Below are 14,950 nucleotides of genomic sequence, written 5' to 3'. Positions count from 1 at the left end.
GATTGGTTCTTCCCAAATCTTCGACAAAATCTCCACGCCTGATTCCTGCGACAAATGCATCTATTGCCCTCTCGTCAGATATATTTTCTGCCGAGATTTTTATGATGTTCCACCTTTGGATATATTTTCTCATTGGCTCGTCTGGCTTCTGTCGACATGCCCGTAACTCCTCTAGAGACGCGGGCTTCTTGCAGGTGGATCGGAAATTCTTGACGAATATGTCCTCAAAGCTATCCCAGCTGTCGATAGACCCTGGAGGAAGCTTTTTGATCCAAGATCGTGCAGCTCCACTTAAATGCACCTGAATGCTTTGCATGGCTGTTGCCCTGGTCCCTCCAGTTAACTTCACCGTCTCGAGGTAATCAACTAGCCAATCCTCTGGATCTTGCAGGCCGTCGAATTTTTTGAAATGATCAGGCAACTTAAATCCCGAAGGGACTCGAGTTTTTCGTACTCTCCTTGTGAAGCACGGCAAACCGCACATATCCTCGTCGTTTAATTCTGGGGAATACCGATGTTCCCTTCTGCCTTGCCGTGCTCTGTCTACCCTTGCTTGTGCTGCCGTGTCTCTTGCTCCACTTGTTCCTTCGACATTTGCTGCTGCTGCTGCCGTAGGTCGTGGACTATTTTGCCTTGCTGCTCCTTCTGGCGGTGTTGATACAAACGCCGTTCCCATGGCTTCAGCTCCTGCCACTGCCATGTTGTACAATGCCTCCCTTGGATCTCCTGGAGGTGGCCTAGATGCAAGGATAAAGGCTTGTGTCGCCATATACCCAGCTTCTGGTGTCTTGGGGATAATATTCCCTCTTGTGTCTATCGACATAAAAGACATGTCGAGATTTTGAACCAGGTACTCTCTTTCTCCTTCAGGTATGTGTTGCAATCTTGACCTTGCTCTGTTCCGAGCTTCTCTATGGCTATCTCCCGAGGTTCCAGATTGTCGACTTAACTCTGCCCTTCGTCTGCTTGACGCGGAGGCTGCCTCCTTTCTTCTGTTTAAAGCTTCTGTCTGTTTTTCGAGTTCTCTTCCAGCTCGGGCGAGTCCGTCATTGGTTCTGAGCCATCTAAAGCTTTCGCAACTCTATCCCAGGCTGTTTGTGGAAGTTGGACTCTGACGCGTGGTGTGGGCCCGACATATTTAGTACCCAAACCTCTCCTTAGATCTGAGGGATCGACATAGGGATTGCCCAAATCGTCGAAAGCCTCCGATGTTTCCTCTTGATCGCGACTTGCATCTCCAATGGCATAAACTTGGTGATATTTTGGAGTTTTCACTTTGCTTGGTTTGGTGACACCATCATAGAGTTTGGTGAAGACCTTCCCAATAGAGGTGGATTTGTCGATGAAGTCAAAGCTATCAGTGTCGCTCGAATCATCGCTTATATAAGAGTCCGCCGATGATTCGAAGGACATGTCGCTGAAGAATTTGGCGAGTTTTTCACTTGCCCTGCTGTCGATGAAGCGTGGCGACGAAATTTCCTTATCGCTTGACTCGACGGATGATACTGAGTTTGAGGGATCAGAACCACCCGCCGATAATCTCGACGAGATCGGAACTTCGAGACGATACACTCCTTCTTTCTCGACGCGGAAATCGAATTTTCCAAACGTCATCTTCATCGGCTCCTCCAGATACGCATATGCATCCAAACGGGAGGGCGGGTGAGGAACAAAATCAACAAGACCAGTTTCGATCTGTTTACCTCTCGTCCATGATGTTGCTTGCTACCGATGAAGTCGACGATCTTGAACGTGCCATCGAGATCAGCTCCTTGTCGCCTCTAATTCCCACAGACGGCGCCAATTGACAAGGTATCAACTTGTCAATGCCTATGGATTGTAGGCTAGGGTTTAGTTGGAAGTAGAGGACAAGTAGATCTCGAAGGTTTCAGCCGAAAAGTACTCGATGATTATGAAAACTAGGGTTTGTAAACAATGATTCGATGATCTCTGCGTCCCTCGACTCCCCCTTATATAGGAGGCGGAGCCGAGGGATTCGTGCTGTACAAGTTACAAAGTCCGGGAAGGTTTCAAACTCATCCCGTAAGATTACAAATAAGACTTTCTATTACAACTCTAGCTTTCCTTAATAATATCTTGGGCTTCCGAATCTTCTTATTCTTCGAGTAGTGGGTCTTCAGTAAACCCCGGGTACTATCTTCGGTAGGCCCATTAGGGATGCCTATGTCACTCGGGGAGCTTGGTCTTGCATAAGCCTGTTGAAAACCGGTGATCGGTGCAACACATGATGTAAGTGTTGGAACCGACAATGCCAAAGAATGAATACCAAATCCATAAATCTTGATATTTCACTGCTTCAAGAATGACAGCGTCCCTTCGCATGGCTACTGTACGGACCCTGCCATCCAAATGGATAGTTCTTTCACTCCCAGTGCATGAAATCTATGCTGCTAATCATGCCTGTGAACCCTCTAGACTCATTTATAGACAACAACCGTCTTGTATCCTTAACTGATGGCTCCCTACAATAATGTTGTCCGAACACGGAAATCACGGCTCGGCAAAACCGGTACATGGACTCAATGTAGGTGCTCTCACCCATTCGAAGATACTCATCGAATATGTCAGCAACCATTCTATATGATAGCATGCGAATAGCTGCGGACATTTTTGGTAGGAGGTGAAGCCTAGCGCACCTATTGCATCGGGCTTACATTGAAAGTAGGGGTCATAGTCTTTGACGCTCCGTGGAATGACCATGAACAGGTCCCTTGACAGCCTGTACTGGCGCCGGAACATTTTTCCGGGAACACCGGATTGGTGCGGTCAAAGTAGTCCTTGTGGAGCTGGAGGTGCCCTTCCACTATGTTTCGCGGCAGGTTTTTCGAGCGCCCCTTCACAAAACCCCGGTGCACCGGCATCTGGCTAGCATTGTACTCGTTGAGGATGGAGGCCGCAGCAGTAGCCATGGTCTGCGTCGTCTGATCGGACTCTTCATCGGAAGAGGAGTCAATGACCTCCGCGCGGAACTTGTCCAACATCATCCACATGTCCATCTGCGTGGGTAACAACTGCGAATCAATGGCTGCGCACAATAGTGTCCAAAAGATGAGTAAGAAATCTACCGGCGCAATTGATCGACCATGTCGTGGGCGGCGAGGCCGGGCGGCGCAATCATCAGATGTTTGGTCCCCAAACAGGTGACAGGTCTACGCCAGAACCTACCCCGACTGAGATCCTGTTCTCCGGCGCGGCGAGGACCGAGCAGACGGCGGCAGTGTGGCGGGGCGGCGGGGGGTGTGGTTGGGGTGGTGGCATCGCACTAGGGCAGCAAAGAAGGGGAAAAAGAAGCAAATCTGCGCGGTCGATTTTGTTATCCCTGACGTGTGGGACCGAGTAAAAAAAGGAGGACGCTCGGCGCGACCGTGCAGTGCCCGTGGAGACGCAAACCTGCCGCATATATGGGCCGCGTTAGCATCGCCGCGGACGGTCCAGTCACTATGCGTCGTCCCACTGAAACAGAGTCCAGACACATTTTTGATCCGCGCGGATGCAAATGGTCGCTCAGCACCCGTTTACGTCGCGGTCTGTCGGAGATACCGAGGTGCTTTGACTTTTTTGCATGTGCAAATCGCCTTCTACCCGCTTTGCAACTCACTGAGAGAGCTACCCGGTTAATTAGCTCTGTTTAGCTAGCGATGGCTCGTCTTTACATGCTGTCATGCTGGGCTAGCAAAGATACAAGGACTAGCATGCCGGAATAGAATGCTCCAAGGCAAATTGAAACCATGCATAACATAACCACACCAGAGATAGCCTTATTCGGATTTTATAGCAAGCTTTTTTTTAACCAGGCCAAAAACATTGCCACAGTCTATTAATTAAGAAGAGGCATTTAGTTAATTAATGAAAAACCAGATGAAAACCGTTATGGAAAAAAAAAGTGAACGACAACAAAGAGATGCAACTTTTTGACCGACCAAACAAACCGACAAAATCATTCAACTGACTTCGGCCTCACACAACCCAATTCAAGTGCGAAAGGAAGACACCTGGATCACCATGCCACATAGAGACCCCACTACACGGAAAGCTGGATCGCGCCACTGCATAGAGGACCCCACCGAAAGGGTATAACAATCTGAATCGTGTATATCAAGCTGCTAAGGAATCTTTTGTTGTGATGCCTCTCTTCTTTCTCCTGCTCCCCAAAGAATCCTTCCTGGTTATGTCCTCGTAATCCTTCCCGTCAAGCAATCAAACTCCTTACCATATCCAGAACTATCTGCCTTCAAACTAACTAGTAAGTCGTAAAAATCTTTTGCAAAAAGAGACTCAAAAAACCTTCCTAGGGAACCCTCTTGGAAACTAAAAATAAAAAAACTATGCTTTTGAAGTTTTCCATTTTCATTTGCTTTTGGAAGCACAGGGTTAGCTCACTAGTGATTTAAAATAAAGGTCTTGCAAGGTCGGTTAACCAACCTAAGCACCACGCTTAAGTTAAAAAACTAGTCAATGAGTGCTCTCTACGCACGCTTATATTTTTATAGACAGTGTTGGGCCTCCAAGTGCAGAGGTTTGTAGAATAACAACAATTTTCCCTTAAGTGGATCACCCATAGTTTATCGAACTCAGAGAGGTAGAGGTCAAAGATATCCCACTCAAGCAACCCTACAATTAAGATACAAGAAATCTCTTGTATCTCCAACACACCCAATACACTTGTCAGGTTTATAGGTGCACTAGTTCGGTGAAGAGATAGTGAAATGCAAGTAATATGGATGATTATAAGTGGTAATTGAAATCTGAAATAAAAATGGCAGAAAGCAAGCATGTAGCGGAACTGGTTGTAAATGGTGTTTCAATGCTTAGAAGCAAGGCCCAGGGATCTTACTTTCACTAGTGGACACTCTCAACAATGATATCATAATTGAATACATAAATATCATCTCTTCACTATGCTACTCCGAACCACTCTCCGGTTGGATAATGAACACCAATTCACCGCGTAGGGCTTTAAAAGAAATCCTTAAAGGTCGGGTTCCAAACCTAGGGACACTCCACTCTATCACTTTGATCATCCAAAGATAGTACTAACAAACACCACAATTTCATAGAGACCTCCAACTCAAATTATAACTCATGAGAAGTATTTCTGTAAATTTTAGCCTAAGAGACACACACGGTGTGCACACTGTCACCTTCACACCGTGGGACAAGGTGTCTCCGGAGATCACATAATAAAACCACTTGAGTAGCATAATAGATGAAGAGATCATCTACTTATTCAACTAGATTACAAAGCTCATGATCACATAAAGATCACACCATGGGAGAGAGAGATAGACCACATAGCTACCGGTAAAGCCATCAGCCTCGCTGGAGAACTACTACCTCCTCATCATGAGGGTCAGCAACAGCGATGAAGATGGCAGCGGAGTCGATGGAGATGGCTTCGGGGGCAATTTCCCCATCCCGACAACGTGTCGGAATAGAGACTTCTATCCCCCGAAACTTTTCTTCGATGGCGGTGGAGCTACAGAACTTTTCGTGGATGGGGGTTGATTGATTTAGGGTTTTCACATCGTAAGGCAATATATAGGTGGAAGGGCGAGGTTGGTGTCCGCCCGGGGGGGCCCACACCACCCCTAGGTGCGGCCAGGGGGTGGCCGGCGCCTAGGCATGGTCAAGCCACATCCCAACACTTCTCCGTCTCTGCTTTGGACTCCGTCTTCGGGTCAGGAAAAATAGGAGGTTTGGATTTTGTTTCGTCCAATTCCGAGACTATTTCTTGTACATCTTTTCTGAAATACAAAAACAGCAGAAAATAGGAACTGACACTATGGCATCTTGTTAATAGGTTAGTTCCAGAAAATGCATAAAAATGCCATGAAGGGCAAACAAAACATATAGAAATTGGTGTAAAACAAGCATGGAGCATCAAAAATTATAGATACGTTTGCAACATATCAGCATCCCCAAGCTTAACTCCTGCTCATCTTCGAGTATGTAAGTGATAACAAAAATAATTTTTTAGGTGACATGCAGCCAACACAATCTTGATCAAGTTATTGTAAAAGCATTGTGAGCTGGGATCAATGTACTCTAAACATAGGCATGATAGATATAATTCTAACAATAGAACTTAGCAAATATGTTACAACATGAGAAGTAAGTCAAACAAAAGATCATGAATAATAGTGCACTGAAAGCAACTATTTATTTTTTAGCATAGATAAAACATAGTGATACATCCAATTTGCGTCACTAATTTGTATTATAATCTACTGTTATTTATTGATATATTTCATATTTAGACATGATACTTATCTTATTTTATCTATTTTTGCATGTTTGATGATTTTCACAGGATTTGCTGCCGGAGCTGGAATTCTGCTGGAAAAGTGGTCATCAGGGTACCATACTTCGGAAGATCAGAAAATTCTAGAAACTTTCACGAAGATCTTATTTTCCTGGATGACGGAGATAGCCAGAAGGAGGACCTGAGGGGGGCCACCATTGGGCAATACAATGCCCAGGCGCGGGCCCTACCCTGGCCGCGCCTGGGGCATGTATGGGTACCCTGGCCCTCATCTGACCCCGCCCTTTCGCATATATCATCCCCACGAAAACCTTAGATCGGGGGCAGCTCGCAGAAATATTCCGCCGCCGCTACAAGGCGAAAAACACTAGAGAGAGAAAAGCTCTCCGACAGATAGGAATTTGCTGGGGGAAATTCCCTCCCGGAGGGGGACGCCACCGCCACCGCCATCGAGCTGGACTTCATCGTGGTCATCATCCTCATCATCGCCACCATCAGCACCATCATCACCGCCATCTCCACCTCGTCCCGCTCTAACTATTGGGTTGTACCTCGCATATTTCGTAGGGGAAACTCTCCCGGTATTGATTACTTGTTGTATTTGATGCTATTGAGTGAAACCATCAGATTAAGGTTTATGTCCAGATTGTTATACATCATTATATACCCACTGATCATGTTCCATATGTTATCCCGTGAGTATTTCGTTTAGTTCTTGAGGACATGGGAGAAGTCTTGTGTTAGTAGTGGAGCTATGTGAGTAATATGTATTGATATGATATTTAAGTTGTGGTGTTATTCTTCTAGTGGTATCATGTGAACGTCGACTACATGATACTTCGCCTTTATGGACCTAGGGGAATGCATCGTGTATTTGGCTACTAATTGTGGGGTTGCCGAAGCGACAGAAACCTGAACCCCCGTTAGGAAACCATTGCATGAGGGAGCGTAGGATCTCAGAGTTTAAGGCTCTGGTTAGATTTTATCTTAATTACCTTTTGTAGTTGCGCATGCTTGCAAGGGGTTTAATCACAAGTATGTATTATCCTAGTAAGGGTAGTGCATTAGCATAGGTTCACCTACACAACACTTACCATACCAATAGAGATTATTCACGGATGCGACGCGAAAGCACTTGACATAAAACCTCCCTTGTGTCCTCAGGAACGTTTGGTCGATATAAGTAGAACAACCGCCTTGTCCTTTATGCTAAAAAGGATTGGGCCACTTGCTGCAATTATTATTGCCGTCATTTATTTTCTCTCATTTTATTTATTTGCAATATCAAATACCCCTGAAAACCCGTTTGCTAGTGTTTACAGAGAATCCTTCATTGAAACTGCTCATCAACACCTTCTGCTCCTCGTTGGGTTCGACACTCTTATTTACGAAAGTACTACGATACACCCCCTATACTTATGGGTCATCAAGACTATTTTCTGGTGCCGTTGCCGGGGAGTGAAGCGCTATTGAAGTGCGGAATCGCTAAAGGTAATTTTACTATAAGTGTTGTTTTTCTGCTTGCTTATTTATTTCAGCGATGGAGTCTTATTCTTTGGACTCCTTATTTGGGTTTGTTCCTACTACTGCTATGGTAGTGGACAAATCGCCGCAAGCTCAAGTTGATCCTTTTAAAATACCTATGAAAATTGTGGAACGTGTTATGAATAACTGCTATTCAGGAGATGGAACTGTCCATCCGGGCGATCATTTGCTTTTTATACATGAATTATGCGAGTTGTTCAATTGTGCAGGTATAACTATGGACAAAGTGAAGAGGAAATTATTCTCATTATCGCTTTGTGGAAGAGCTGCGGAGTGGTATAAGCTGCTGCGGAATGGCTGATCTATTGGATGGGAGGAAATTGTCCCTCTCTTTTACTCCAAGTTTTATCCTCCAAATGAGATACATAAAGATCGGAATCAATTATAGAATTTATGGACCCAAGATGGAGAAAGTATTGCCCAAACGTGGGGGAGATTGAAGTCACTAATGCTCAAATGCCCCATTCATGAGCTCCCAAGTAAAATTATTACTAATAACTTCTATGCGAGGCTTTCTCTACATGATAAAAATTTATTGGATGCTTCTTGTTCTGGATCATTTACCAAGATGAAGGAAGAAGCTAAATGGGATCTTCTCGATCGTATTCAAGAAAATAACGAAGGATGGGAAAATGATAAAGGAAGAAAGTCAGGTATTAATTATGATTATGAATGCATTAAAACTCTTATGAAAACTGATTACTTCCATGATGCTACTGCTATTTATGGAGTTGATTCCCAAACTGTTGCAAATCTATATAAGGTGTTTGCTTCTTATTATGATATTCCAAAAGGGGAATGGAGTAATTATCATGCGCCTTATAAAGACATTGTTAGCAGTGTTCCTTCTAATGTTGTCGAGGTCAGTACCAGTGATGGTGTTCTACCTGAACCTTATATTGAAAAGATGCCTTCCCTGCTAAGGTAAAGGAGCATTCTATTTTGTCTACTGTGGTTAGTAAAAATAAAAAGAAAGTTTCAAAACCTGATGAGCAAATTAATGTTGAACCTGCAGTAGCAATAGTAAAAGAACTTGTTACTAAAAATGTAGAAGATGAACATATTGTTTTTTGTGAAGATGCTTATAATATTGTTTCGCATCCTAATAAGCCTCGAAAGGCTAGTGTTCCTATGCTTTCTGTCAAAATAGGTGATCATTACTCTTATGGATTATGTGATATTGGAGCGAGCTCCAGTGCTATCCCTTATGATCTTTACAAGGATATTAGGCATGAAATTGGACCGTGTGAACTGGAAGATATTGATGTGCCTATTCAGCTCGCCAACAGGGAAATTGTTTATCCAATTGGTATTGTGAGAGATGTGGAAGTCTTATGTGGTAAGGTTAAATATCCCGCTGATTTTCTTGTGCTTGGGAAGGCTTCTAGTAAGTATTTCCCTATTATATTTGGTAGACCTTTCTTGAACACTTGTGGTGCTATTATAGATTGCAGGAAAGAGAAAATTCATACTAAATTAAATGGAGAGTCTTATGAGTTTAATTTTTCCAAGTTTACTTAAATTCCTTTGGAAATTAATTTACCTAATGAAGATTTTAAAGTTGAACAACTTGCTTATATTTCTCTTGCTCCTAACAATGCCTTGCAACAATATATGGAGGAGTGATGTCTACGCACGCTTCTATTCCTGTAGACAGTGTTGGGCCTCCAAGAGCAGAGGTTTGTAGAACAGCAGCAAGTTTCCCTTAAGTGAATCACCCAAGGTTTATCGAACTCGGGGAGGTAGAGGTCAAAGATATCCCTCTCAAGCAACCCTGCAATTAAGATACAAGAAGTCTCTTGTGTCCCCAACACACCTAATACACTTGTCAGATGTATAGGTGCACTAGTTCGGCGAAGAGATAGTGAAATAAAAGTAATATGGATGATTATAAGTAGTAATTGCAATCTGAAATAAAAATGGGAGCAAGCGAACATGTAGTAGAACTTGTTGGAAACGGTGTTTCAATGCTTAGAAACAAGGCCTAGGGATCATACTTTCACTAGTGGACACTCTCAACAATGATCACATAATTGAATAAATAAATGCTACTCTCAAACACTCTCTTGTTGGATAAAAAAACACCATTCATTGTGTAGGGCTGCAAAAGCACACCTCAAGCCGGAGTAAACAAGCTCCACAACGTCATAAAGGAATCACACACGATGCGCACACTGTCACCATCACACCGTGAGAGTGACTCCGGAGTTCATATTAAAGTAACCTCTAGAGTGCATAATAGACAAGAGTAACATCTACATATTCAACTAGATTACAAAGCTCATGATCACATAAAGATCACACCATGGGAGAGAGAGATGAACCACATAGCTACCGGTAGAGCCGTCAGCCTCGGGGGAGAACTACTCCCTCCTCATCATGGGAGACAGCAACGGCGATGAAGATGGCGATGGAGTCGGTGGAGATGGATTCCGGGGGCACTTCCCCGTCCCGGCGGCGTGCCGGAACAGAGACTTATGTCCCCCAAACTTGGCTTCGCGATGGCGGCGGCTACGTAACTGGAGGCAATTGAGATAATGCCCTATCCCAGGGATGTTAAAGGTATTCGTAGTATTCTTGGTCATGCTGTTTTCTATAGAAGATTTATTAAAGATTTCTCTAAAATTTCAAAGCCTCTTACTAATCTTCTGCAAAAGGATGTCCCTTTTGTTTTCGATGATGATTGTAAGGAAGCCTTTGAAACTTTAAAGAAAGCTTTAACAACTGCTCCTATTGTTCAACCACCTGATTGGAATTTACCTTTTGAAATTATGTGTGATGCTAGTGACTTTGCAGTAGGTGCTGTTCTTGGACAGCGTGTAGATAAGAAGTTGAATGTTATTCATTATGCTAGTAAAACTCTTGATGCCACGCAAAAGAATTATGCTACTACTGAGAAAGAGTTTTTAGCTTTTGTTTTTGCTTGTGATAAATTTAGGCCTTATATTGTTGATTCTAAAGTTACTATTCATACGGATCACGCGGCTATCAAGTACCTTATGGGAAAGAAAGACGCGAAGCCGAGACTTATTAGATGGGTGTTGCTTTTACAAGAGTTTGATTTGCATATTGTTGATAGAAAAGGTGGTAAAAATCCTGTTGCAGATAATTTGTCTAGGTTGGAAAATATTTCTGATGATCCTATTCATGTTAATGACAGTTTTCCAAATGAACAGTTGGATGCAATAAAAGTAGTTTCACAAAGCCCTTGGTATGCTGATTATGCTAACTTTATTGTTTCGAAGTATTTGCCTCCTACATTTTTAGCTCAGCAGAGAAGGAAATTCTTTTATGACTTTAGGCATTATTTTTGGGATGAACCGCATTTATATAAAGAAGGAGTTGATGGCATTATGAGAAGGTGTGTTCCGAAATTTGAACAACGAGAGATATTGAAGAAATGCTATAGTAGTGCTTATGGAGGGCATCACGCTGGAGATAGGACCGCGCAAAAGGTTCTACAATCAGGTTTTTATTGGCCTACTCTTTTTAAAGATGCAAGGAAATTTATTTTATCTTGTGATGAATGTCAAAGAGTTGGTAATATTTCTCGACGCAATGAAATGCCTATGAATTATTCGCTTGTTATTGAACCATTTGATTGTTGGGGGTTTGACTTTTTGGGTCCTATTCCCCCGTCAAAAGGTTACACTCATATTCTAGTTGTTGTTGATTATGTTACTAAATGGGTAGAAGCCATACCGACAAGTAGCCGACAGTGAGACTTTGTTAAAAATGCTTAAAGATATTATTTTTCCTAGATTCGCAGTGCCTAGATATCTTATGACCGATGGCGGTTCTCATTTTATTGACGGTGGTTTTAGAAAAACTCTTGCTAAGTACGATGTTAACCATAGAATCGCTTCAGCTTATCACCCCCAAACTAGTGGATAGGTAGAATTATCTAATAGAGAGATCAAGTCTATTTTGCAAAAGACTGTCAACAGACCTGGGAAGAATTGGGCTGATAAGTTGAATGATGCTTTATGGGCCTATAGGACCGCTTATAAAAATCCTATGGGTATGTCTCCTTACAAGATGGTTTATGGGAAAGCTTGTCATTTGCCCTTAGAATTAGAACACAGAGCTTATTGGGCAGTGAAAGAGTTGAATAGAGATTTTAAATTAGCCGGCGAGAAAAGGTTGCTTGATTTGAGTTATCTTGATGAATGGAGAACCGAGTCATATGAAAATGCTAGGCTTTTGAAAGAGAAAGTGAAGCAGTGGCATGATAGGAGGATTCTCAAGACAGAATTCCATGTAGGTGAAAAGGTTTTATTATACAAATCTCGTCTAAGATTTTTTGCAGGGAAATTACTCTCGAAATGGGAAGGTCCATATGTCATTGTGGAGGTATATCGTTCCGGCGCAATAAAAATTGCTTCGTTGAAGGATGAAAAAACACAAGTGGTGAATGGACAAAGACTCAAACATTACATTTCTTGAGATTCTTTTAATGAAGACGTTGATGTTATTGAAGTAAAGACTCCGAAGGAACTCATTAAAGATCAAATGCAGCAGTCTGCAGAGTCCGGTTTCGAATAGGTAATAGTTCTGGGACCAACGCCGCCGATTCTGAACCTAAGCTCTGTCCCTTCAGCTGAAGAAGCCGTCCGTGTTGTTGATGATTTTTGTGATAATTATCGAGCTCTAAGGAAGGAGGTGGATATAATCCTTGAGGAGAACACCAGACTTCGCAGAATGCTGGAATATTACTCAATTCCCATCACAAGGACACCACCACCATCTTCAGATAACAATGAATCTCTTCGAGTCTTAGTGCAGAACTGCCAAACTGAGAATCTGAAGCTGAAGGAGATCTTTAAGAATCGCAGGAACGGGCTAGCACCACCGGCACCTGAGGAGTGATTGTCTTCGGTATAGGCATCCCCTTGGCTTGTTCCAAGCTTGGGGGAGTGCTGCTGTATCACTATCACCTTTATCTTTATTTTTAGTCGAGTCATATCAAGAATAAAGTGGTTGCATATAGGATAGTTTGCGGAGTGGAGGTATCTCTCTTTTATTTTGTCTCATTGTATCCCTTGGTGTGATTCGCCTATATGAATTATTAATGAGAAGTCTTCTTATTTACTTTATGCACACTTTATTTTAGTTTGCAATTTCAGCGGTGTGATCATTCTTACTAATTGGTGTTGGTATCATTTCGGGAGTATTGAATACATCTTATTGGCTTTGGCAAATCTATTATTGGTTTGTAGCAACATTATTTTGAAGATCGAAGAGAAAAAGAAAAAGGTACATGCAGATATATTATTCATATTCTTTATTTCTTGATTGGCTCAAAAGCTTGGTATTCTCAAATCAAGATCATTTGTACTTTCAAGATGAGTTATTTGAATTGCTTTTTGATACATGTATATTTGCTTGTTTCACTTATATTCATATGCTTGCTACCCAGCCTTGCTAGCAAAAAGCTTGTATTGAGAGGAAATACTTCTCATGCATCCAAATCCCAACCAAAATACTCATGCCATTTGTGTCCACCATATCTACCTATATGTGGTATTTCACCGCCACTCCAAGTAATTTTTCGTGTGCTACCTTTAAAAATTTCAACTACATCTCATTTTGTGTTTATGTTTTTAGCTCATGAGGATGTGAAAGTTATTATTGTCGTCTTCCATACTTTACTAAGTACAGCAAGACTCGTGAGCTTCATCTCGCTTGTCAATCAAAAAAATGATGGATATAAATACGAAGAAGAGCTGGTTTGACCACAATTTCCAAAAGGGGAAGAAAATAGGAAAGTATAAGAAAGTGGCAGTCCTCCATGGTTTGTGATTGTTGGTCGGCACCCGAGGATTCGGCTAGCCATGGTACGTGTAACCAATGGATGGGAGGAGTGTCACGGTTTTATAAATAGCATGAATAAAAAGAGGCTTCACCCAAATATTTCGGAACCGCTCTCGAACTTGTTTAGTATGGAAGATGACAAAAACACTTGTACCTATTCGTTGACAAAAGCAGCCACCTCTCAAAGCAATCTTTTATTCAGTTTTGCAAACAAAAATCTCTAGCACATGTTTAATCTCTTCTTCCCTCTGCGAGGGCCATTCTTTTACTTTCTTGTTGAGTCAGTGCACATATTCCTTCTATCTCAAAGCAAACATGTGAACCATTGTGATTCAATCATCAATGAATGTTAATGTATGCAATTGTATTATTTAACTCTTACTTGTGCAGCACAATGTTTCTACCCAAATGAATAAAATGTTGAAAGCCATCTATGAATGAAAAGAGGATGCAGTAATTGAGCATTACTGTATGTGAAAATTTATTAGTTGTTAATTGTTCTCTTACCAAGAACAAAAGGTTTGCCATGCCAATTATGATTTTCTTTACATACTCCTATGTGTTGATTCCTTATTCATTGCAAGTGGATCATATTTGAGGATGTTTCTGTCTATGATAGCTTGTGTGTTGGTGAGTGTGATGCTTCTTGTTCGTATTTTGTTATCGACACTTGACTCCATAAACCTGTGGTCCGGTTTACTAAGCTCAGCTTTTGCTTGGGGACAAACGAGGTCTAAGCTTGGGGGAGTTGATACGTCCAATTTGCATCACTATTTTGTATTATAATCTACTGTTATTTATTGATATATTTCTTATTTAGACATTATACTTATGTTATTTTATCTATTTTTGCATGTTTGATGATTTTCACGGGATTTGCTGCCGGAGCTGGAATTCTGCTGGAAAAGTGGTCATCAGGGTACCATACTTCGGAAGATCAGAAAATTTCACGAAGATCTTATTTTCCCGGATGACGAAGATAGCCAGAAGGAGGACCTGAGGGGGGCCACCATTGGGCAATACAATGCCCAGGCGCGGGCCCTACCCTGGCCGCGCCTGGAGCATGTATGGCCGCCCTGGCCCACATCTGACGCCGCCCTTTCGCGTATATCATTCCCATGAAAACCTAAGATCGGGGGGCAGCTCGCAGAAATATTCCGCCGCCGCTACGAGGCGGAAAACACCAGAGAGAGAAAAGTTCTCCGGCAGATAGGTATCTGCCGGGGGAAATTCCCTCCCGGAGGGGGAAATCGTCGCCATCGCCACCGCCATCGAGCTGGACTTCATCGTGATCATCATCCTCATCAT

The sequence above is a fragment of the Lolium rigidum genome, chromosome 3 (assembly GCF_022539505.1).
Source record: "Lolium rigidum isolate FL_2022 chromosome 3, APGP_CSIRO_Lrig_0.1, whole genome shotgun sequence".
In the NCBI taxonomy this organism is placed as follows: Eukaryota; Viridiplantae; Streptophyta; class Magnoliopsida; order Poales; family Poaceae; genus Lolium; species Lolium rigidum.
This window is presented reverse-complemented; position numbering follows the sequence as displayed.